A 9,539-nucleotide genomic window follows, 5' to 3' on the forward strand; every position below is an offset into this window, starting at 1 on the left:
GGATAACTGTGCATCTGTGAGAACATTTCCCAGGAAGAGGACTGGTGGAGCATGTGAGGTTCAGGTATACAAATTACACCAAGTATTGCCATAGCGTTGCCCCGAATGGGATGGCTACATCAGTGAATACAGCCATCACTAGTACATGAAAATGTTTATATTTTCACATGATTGTCAGTACTTAGCATTGTCTAATTTTCTAATACTTTCTAATCAATAGGTGTATAGCGAGATCTCATTTTTTGTTTTCATTTGTATTTCTTCACTCACTAATTAGTATATTTTTCTATGTTTCATAATTTTTGGTTTGTTTGTTATATAGGCGTAGTCATTAGGGTTGTTCATAAATATTTTATTTACTTTTACCATCAAAGCAGAGGGTAAGAGTTCACTTCTGCTCTCTATTACATTTATTTGTAACTGTGTTATTTATTTTGACTAATGAAATATGAGCAGAAATAATATGTCTCGCTTGCAGGTAGGACATTAAAGTGGCAGTGCATATTTGGACACAGGCTCTTTTTCCCTCTGTCATAGTGACAGCCTTCCACATTGTGGCTCCTATACCACCCTGTCATCTGGACAGCAGAAACACCATGTCATCTCTGATGTACAGTGTGAGCCAGAAACAAACCTTTGTTATTTTAAGCCATCAGATTTTAAGACTTATTACTGTTCTATATCCTAATTTGTTCCTTTTTCTATAAGGTGTCTTTTTCTGTTTTATTTGTAAGAATTTCTTGCTCATTCCTCATATGACTTTTTGTCAGTTTAGACATTACAAATACAACTTTCCCTCTGTATCCATGGAAAATTGGTTTCAGAACCTCTTGTGGATACCAAAATTCACAGATGCTCAAGTCCCTGATATAAAATGGGGCAGTATTTGCATATTACCTGTGCACATCCTCCCATATACTTTAAATCTTCTCTAGATTACATATAATACCTAACACAATGTAAATGCTATCTAAATAATTGTTTTACTGTACTGTTTAGGGAATAATGACAAGAAAAATGTCTGTACATGCTCACTATAGAAATAATTTTTTAAAAAATATTTTCACTCCCCATTCGGTTGAATACACTGATATGGAACCTATGAATACATGAGCCAACTCTATTTTCCTTCTACCATATCTCTGCTAGCTTAGTCCATGTGTTCTTCATTGGAGAAAATCAATACTGCTATGTAATCTATTTTTGTTCCTTTTTTTAACTGTATGGTTTGTAGTTTTGAAGTTCTATGTAGCATCTTTCTCAATCCCTAGGTTGTGAAATAGAAAAGCAGTTGTTCCATGATTCATTCATTTCCTTTGTAGGAGGAAAGCTCCCTAGGAGAAAGAAAAAAAGCAAGTGACTGTGTCCCATCTACTTGTAAGGGGGACAGCTGTGTAAATTGACTAACAATATTTTCTAAAAAAAAAACAAAAAAAAGATACTGTGTAATTTTTAACATTCTTAGGATATCCCTAACTACAGATTGCTCATCACAAACCTAGAATGCATGGAGTTTTCAAAAATGGCTTCCAGGAAAATGTCATTATTAGCTCTGTAAGTTTCTGGGTTATAAAATGGAAATAACTTAAGTATTACTCTCTGTGAGGTAATAACCCATGATACCCCACCTGGAGAACTCTCCTGTTATTTCCGGGCCACAGCTTGTCTGATACGAAAAGAAGGACCTGGCGGGCCACATGGGATGTGCCAGAGCTCTTTCCATCTCAACTGTGCCTCTTTATTGCCTATATCCTTGGGATTATTAAAGTTTGAACTAATTCGTGTGAACCTGATTTGACAATCTGATGCCCTATGTTAGCTCATAGTTATGTCTCCACATTTTCTTCTATTAATTTTATATCATGATATATCCCAATTATGTCTTTAATCTGTCTAGAGTTTCACTTTGTTAGAGGTGTTGCTAGTTTTATTTTTTTTCTCTATGCCATGAGCTATTTTTTACAATACCACATACTTACCAATCTGCTTGATCCATTAATTTGTGGTGCTGTTTTCTTTAATCAAATATCTTCATTTCTATTTTATCTATTGGACTATTTATCTGTTCTTCAGACAGCGTCCACTATTTTACTGAATGCTTGGTGGAACAGTTTATTAACCACAAAGCAACTACCTTGCCTTTCTTATTCTTCATTATTATTATTATTATTATTATTATTATTTGACATTTTATCATTTTACTTCAATATTTGTTACTCAACATAAAATTTTAATGTATCAAGTTATTTAATAATCAATTTGGAATTTGTATTTGAATTTTGGCTATGTAGATTAATTTGAAGACAATAAATTTTAATTTAAAATATCAATTTTATTAGATATTTGTATATTTATTATATATGTGTATACATTTATTATTTCTATAAATATCTATAAATATTATAGATATATTCCTACATATATCTATATGTTATAAATATATAAATATATGTAAATATATAATGTAGAGAGAGAGAGATTGAATTTAAGGAACTGGCTCACACAATTGTGGAGGCAAATCTGAAATCCACAGAGTAAACCTGCAGGTTGGAGACCACGGGAAGAGCTGTTACCATTCAAGCCCAAAGGCCATCTATCTGCCGGCAGAATCTCAAATTCTTTGAGAGAGATCAGTCTTTTTTCTATTAATGCTTCCAACTGATTGAATGAGGCCCCGACACCCTATAGAGGTAATCTACTTTACTCAAAGTCTACAGATTTAAATGCTAGTCTCATCTAAAAAATAGCTTCATAGCAAGATTTAGAATAATGTTTGACCAAATGTCTCAGAACCATGGCCTAGCCAAGTTGACACATAAAATTAACCATCACATCCTAAGTTAGAGTTTTAAGATTTTCTCCAAAGAAGTATTCTTCAAATAACTACGATTAATTTCAGATACTTTATAGGTATTATCAATGGACATATTTTTATTATAGCTTAATAGTGTTTTTTGTTATTGTAGAGAACTAATATTAACTTAATTTTGTAACTGGCAATCTTGTAAATTATTTTATTGCTTCCTAGTTGGTCTTTTTAGTCTCTCGCTTTTTCTAGATAGATGATAATGTCATCTAAAAATAAGGAGATGATTGTTTTTTCTCTCCACATTTTCCACCTCTTATTTCACTTTATGTCCTCATAGTATTGGCAAGAACTTCAGCACAATGTGAACCTTTAGCAGTGATAAAACGCATCCTCACCTCGCCCTTGATCTAATTAGGTTTTCTTTCGCATCATTTAAGACAATCATGTGGTATTTCTCCTTTAGTCTGTCCCTGTGATAAGCTGCACTGATACATTTTCTAATGTGGAACCACGTTTTCATTCCTCAGGCAAAGTTTTTCTAGATCCTGACATAATTTTTAACTGTTTAATACATTTGGATAATAATGCATTTAATATGTCTTTTATCTAAATATGTGTAGTCAGTTTATGCATGATTGTAATCTCGTAATAAACAAAACCAGAATACAAATGGTGAGATTCACTTTTCACTTATGTACATTCTGCTACAGTCTAGTAGTTCTTCAAAGCAACAATCCTCCAATTGATAACAGACTGCAGTAGTCATTTCTAATGTAGTTTGTTAAGGGAATGACTTAACTTTTTTCTTACATTTAAATGTCTTTAATAAACTTTAGAATTAAGATTGCACTAGCTTCAAAAAATGAGGTGAAATTAATTTTTTCTATTTTCTAGAAAAACTCATAAATATAAGAATTAACTGGCTTTTATTAGAGTCTTTGAGGGACAGTCCTTGCACTAAAATCTTTTCTCTGCAGTACTTATTGATATATCTAAACTCTCTATATTTTTTTGCACTCTTTTATGTTTCTGAAACCTATTTCAATTAGGTGTTCAAATTTATTAGCACACTGGTATTTTTTACAATTTATATAGCTATTTATCTATTTTCAGTTCTGTATTTGGCTTTAGTTTATTTTTTGTAACCTTGGGTTTTGTTAACATGTTCTAAATTCTATTAGGTATTTCACTAATTTTCCCTTTACAATTATATTCCATTGAATAAAAAATAATATTTATTATAAATATCACCACTGTCTATGAAAACTTGTAACAATCCATGTTTATGTATAGCAAGATGCATCCTGATTTCAGAAATGTTAAGATGTGAGTAAATGTGCATTTTGAAATTTGGAATTGCTCCCTTTTGTTTTATCTTACTTATTAAGTTTAATACTTAGATTCCTTATTTTTTAAATTGTAATTTCACCACTTATGTATTCAAAACTATCTGTTTCTTATAAAGATAGCATTACCTCTATCATATTCTACTTTTAACATGCAGCACTTTTATTATCACTGACTGCTGCTTCTTAATTAAGCTATCATTTTCTTCATAATCAAACTTTAGCTAGTGCCATTTAGTTAAAATTATATGGAACTAGTAACTATTTTTGATAAAGGCATACCCTGGCAATATTGCAAGCTCAATTCCAGACCACTGCAATCACAAAAAAAAAGGGACCCACACAAATGTAAGATTCTCCGTGCATAGAAAAGTTATGTTACCCTATACTTCAGTCTGTTAAGTAAGGAAAGTATTATGTCTAGAAAAGTACATAATTTTAAAATAGTTTATTGCTATAAAATGCTAACAATCATTTAAGCCTTCAGTGAATTGTAATCTTTTTGCTGGTGGAAGGACTTCCCTCAAAGTTGATGACTGCTGACTGATTAGGGTAGTGGTTGCTGAAGGTGAGGTGGCTGTGGCAATTTCTTAAATCAAGACACCAATGAAGTTTGCTGCATTGATTGACTCCTCCTTTCATGAACGATTTCTCTGTAACATGTGATGCCGTTTGATAGTATTTTACCTAGAGTAGAAGTTCTTTCAAAATTGGAGTTAATCCTCTCAAACCCTGTGGCTTGTTTTATCAACTAAATTTAGGTAACATTCTAAATCCTTTGTTGTCATTCCAACAATGTTCACAGCATCTTCACCAGAAGTAGAATCCACCTCAAGAGCCACCTTCTTGCCCATCCATAGGAAGTAACTCCTCATCCATTAAATTACATAATGAGGTTGAAGCAATTCAGTAACATCACAGGCTCTACTTCCAATTCTGGTTCTCCTGATATTTTCACCACATCTGCAGTGAACTACCTCCACTGAAGTCTTGAACCCCTCAAAGTCATCCATGAGTGCTGGACTCAACTTCTTCCAACTCCTATTAACGTTGGTATTTTGACCTCCTTTCATGAGTCCAAAATGTTCTTAATGGCATCTATAATGTTGAATCTTTTCTAAAAGGTTTTCAATTTATTTCACCCAGATCCATCAGAGGAATCACCATCTTTGGCAGCAATACCCTTATGAAATATATTTCTTAAATAATAAGATTAGAAAGTCAAAATTACTCCTTGATCCATAAGCTGCAGAATGGATGTTCTGTTAACAGGTACAAAAATAACATTAATCTCCTTGTGCATCTCCATCATATATCTTGGGTGATCAGATGTATGGTCAATGAGCAGTAATATTTTGAAAGAAATCTTTTTATCAGTAATAGTTCTCAATGGTGGGCTTAAAATATTTAGTAAACCATGCTATAAACAAACATGCTGACATTCGGGCTTTGTTTTTTCAATTACAGAGCACAGGCAAAATAGATTTGGTGTAATTCTTAAGGGCCCTAAGATTTTCAGAATAGTAACTAAGCATTAGCTTCAACGTAAAGTCACCAGCTACATTAGCCTCTAGCAAGAGTGTTAGCCTGCCCTTTGAAGCTTTCAAGCTAGGCACTGTCCCCTTCTCTCCAGCTATGAAAGTCCTAGATGGCATCTTCTTCCAGCAGAAGAATGGATTGTATACAATGGAAATCTGTTGTTTAATGTAGCCACCTTCATTAATTATCTTAGCTAGATGTTTGGGATAACTTGCTACAGAAGTTCAATCAGCATTTGCTGCTTCACCCTGTACTTCTGTGTTATGAAGATGGCTTCTTTCTTTAAACCTCATGAAACAACCTCTGCTAGCTTCAAACTTTTCTTCTGCAGCTTCCTCGCCTTTCTCAGCCTTCACAGAATTGAAAAGAGACCGAGTCTTGCTCTGGATTTGTCTTTAGCTTAAGGGAACATTGTGCTGGTTGGTCTTCTTTCCAGACTGCGAAAACCTTCTCTGTATCAGACACAAAGCTGTTTTGCGTTCTTATGATTCATGTGTTCACTGGAGTGGCTCTTAAAATTTTCCTCAAGAACGTTTCCTTTGCATTCACAACTTTGCTGTTTAGTGCAAGAGGTCTAGCTTTTCAGTCTATTTTGGCTTTTGATATGCCTTCCTCACTAAGCTTAATCACTACTAGCTTTTGATTTAAAGTATGAGACCCATGACCCTTCCTTTCATGTAAACACTTGGAGGCCATTGCAGAGTTATTCACTGGCCTAGTTTCAATATTGCTGTGTCTCAAGGAATAGGACTATCCAAGGAGAGGGAGACAGTGAACAGCCAGACAGTATAACAGCCAGACAGTATAACAGTCAGAACACATACAACATTTATTATTCCACATCTTATATGTGGGTAGTTCATGGTGTCCCATAACAATTCCAATAGTAACATCAAAGATCACAGATCACCAAAACATATATATATGGTTTGAAATAATGTGGAAATTACCAAAATGTGACATGGAGACACTAAGTGAACACATGCCATTGGAAAAATGGTGTCAATAAACTTTCTTAATGCAGGGTTGCTACAAATCTTCAATTTATAAAAGACACAATAAAGTGAAACACAATAAGACATGTATGCCTGTATTAATTTTTAAATATATTTGATTATAGTCATACATCAGTCTTATAATATTAATCACTTGGAAGACAAAGGGATCCAACTTACCACTCATGTTAAACACTGTACTCAGAACCTATCCATAGAGAAAACCAAAAAGAAAATAAAAGCATCAAGATGGGAAATAAGGAAATAAAACTCTAATTATTATTTTAGGATAATATGGTATGTATTCCAAAGAAAATTACAAAATTATTTTACTAGAACTTATAGAGAAATTTAGCAAAGTCTCAAGATACAAAGTAAATATGAAAGAAACCAGTTTTATATCTAAGTGGAAGCAATAAACATTACATGATAAAATGTAAATAATGTCCTTTAGAAGAGCTCCAAAATATATCATATACTTTCAGTAATAATTTTAATAAAAGATGTAAAAACCTCCCTCAGTGGACACTAGGGAACATTGTTGTAAGAAATTAAATACACTAAAGCAATAAATAAAAATATACCATGAAATTGAACACTAAATACCAAAATGTCAACTCTTCTTAAAAATGTTTTATATGCTACCCCAATTAAATCCCCAGTATTTTCTTCTTTGTAGAAATTGAAAAGCTTTTTTCTAAAATTTATTTGAAAATGCAACAAAATGATAATGACAAAGATATCCTTGAAAAAGAAGTTGGAGAATTTGTAGATCCAATTTTAGGACTCCCTCTAAAGTGCTGCACTAAAATCGTGTGGAATTAAAATGTGGATCGTTGAATCAGTCAGTGGAAGAGAATAGACTGCAAAGGTACATCAACGCATTAGGATTCACTGACTTTTAAAATAATTAGCAATGTAGTATAATAGAGAAAAGATGTTTTTGAACAAATTGTGCTGGGAAAACTAGATATCTATATCAAAAAAAAGTGTTAAAAATGTGTTATATTTCACACCAGTAAATAATTAATTTGAGTTGCACTGTATACCTAAACATCAAAAAGAAAACTCCAAATCATCTAGAAGAAAATGTAGAAGAATCAGTTTAAGAAAATATTTTAGATAGGACACAACAAGCACCAACCATTAAAGAAAACATGGATAAACTGAACTTCAACAAAATTAAAAACTTTTGTTTGCCCCAACTCTGTTGAGAAAATGAAAAGGCAAACCAGCAGATGGGCAGAAAATATTTGCAATAAATATATCTGAAAAAGGATTTGGACATAGTAACAAATATTAACAACTTGGCTTAAATCAAAATGAAAAGACAGACAATTCAATTTTTTAAGTGAGCAAAAGATGTTAGCAATTCAAAAAAAAAAACAAAAAAACAAAATTTCCATAAATGACCAATAAGCACATGTGATACTACTCAAAGTCCAGTTACCAGAGAATCGTAAATGAAGAAACAGAAGATATTGCCTTACCCTCAATATACTGTTTCCATTTAAAAAGACTATCAATACCAAATCTTGAAAAGAATGTGGAGCAACTGGAACTCTCATACATTGCTGATAAATGTTAACAATGGTACAACCGTGTTGGGAAACTCTTTGAAAGTTTCTTATAAAATTTAATACATTTTGCCCCATACTATGACCCAGAATTTCCACTCCAAACAGTCTGCTTTGTAAGTAGAAGCTTATATCCACAAAAAGCATCACAAAAGAATATCCATAGCCGAGATTGCGGCACTGCACCCCAGCCTGGGTGACAGAGTGAGACTCCATCTCAAAAGAAAAAAAAAAAAAGAATATCCATATCCATGCATAGTTTATCCATAATAGCCTAAAACGAGACATAACTCAAATGTCCATCCAGAGAAAACAGGGGAAAAAAAAGTTGTGCTCTATTTATACAATGGAACGTGATCTAGCAATAAAATGGAATAAACTCAGGTACATTTGACAACATGGATAAATCTCACAGACATGCTGTGTAAAAGAAAAACCAGGCAGAGAAAGGTATATACTTTATAATTCTGTGTATTTTAAGTTTAAGAATAGGTCAAACCCATCTATGGTGATAAAAATCAGAACACTGGTTATCATGTGAGGCAGGAGAACTGATGAGAAAAGGTGATGGCGGCAATTTATACCTTAATACCTTAAGTTTAAAAAAAAAAAAAAAAAAAAGTTATCCAATCAAAGCCCTTACTGTCATCTTAACTTGTCCTCTTCCCTGGCTGCAACTACCCACAAACTACCCTACCCTTCATAAGCCAGCTTAAGATAGTCTTTAATCTCCCCAGGAATTTCTCATACTATTATGGCTGCTTCCTAAAATCAGAATTTCTCTCTGGCTTTTTAAGTTTCTCCAGTATTACTTTTGGGAGATCATGCTGTCATTAGAAAAACCACACTTGAAGATGGCCAAATAGGAACAGCTCCAGTCTCCAACTCCCAGCACGAGCGACACAGAAGACCGGTGATTTCTGCATCTTCAACTGTGGTACTGGGGTCATCTCACTAGGGAGTGTCGGACAATCGGTGCTGGTCAGTTGCTGCAGCCTGACCAGCGAGAGCTGAAGCAGGGTGAGGCATCGCCTCACCTGGGAAGCGCAAGGGGAAGGGTATCCCTTTTCCTAGTCAGGGGAACTGAGACACACAACACCTGGAAAATCGGGTAACTCCCACCCCAACACCGTGCTCTAAGCAAACGGGCACACCAGAAGAATATATCCCTCACCTGGCCAGGAGGGTCCCACGCCCACGGAGCCTCCCTCATTGTTAACACAGCAGTCTGCGGTGATCTAACCGCCAGGCAGCAGCGAGGCTGGGGGAGGGG

The sequence above is a fragment of the Rhinopithecus bieti genome, unplaced genomic scaffold, assembly GCF_001698545.2.
Source record: "Rhinopithecus bieti isolate Rb0 unplaced genomic scaffold, ASM169854v2 scaffold_35864, whole genome shotgun sequence".
Taxonomy (NCBI): domain Eukaryota; kingdom Metazoa; phylum Chordata; class Mammalia; order Primates; family Cercopithecidae; genus Rhinopithecus; species Rhinopithecus bieti.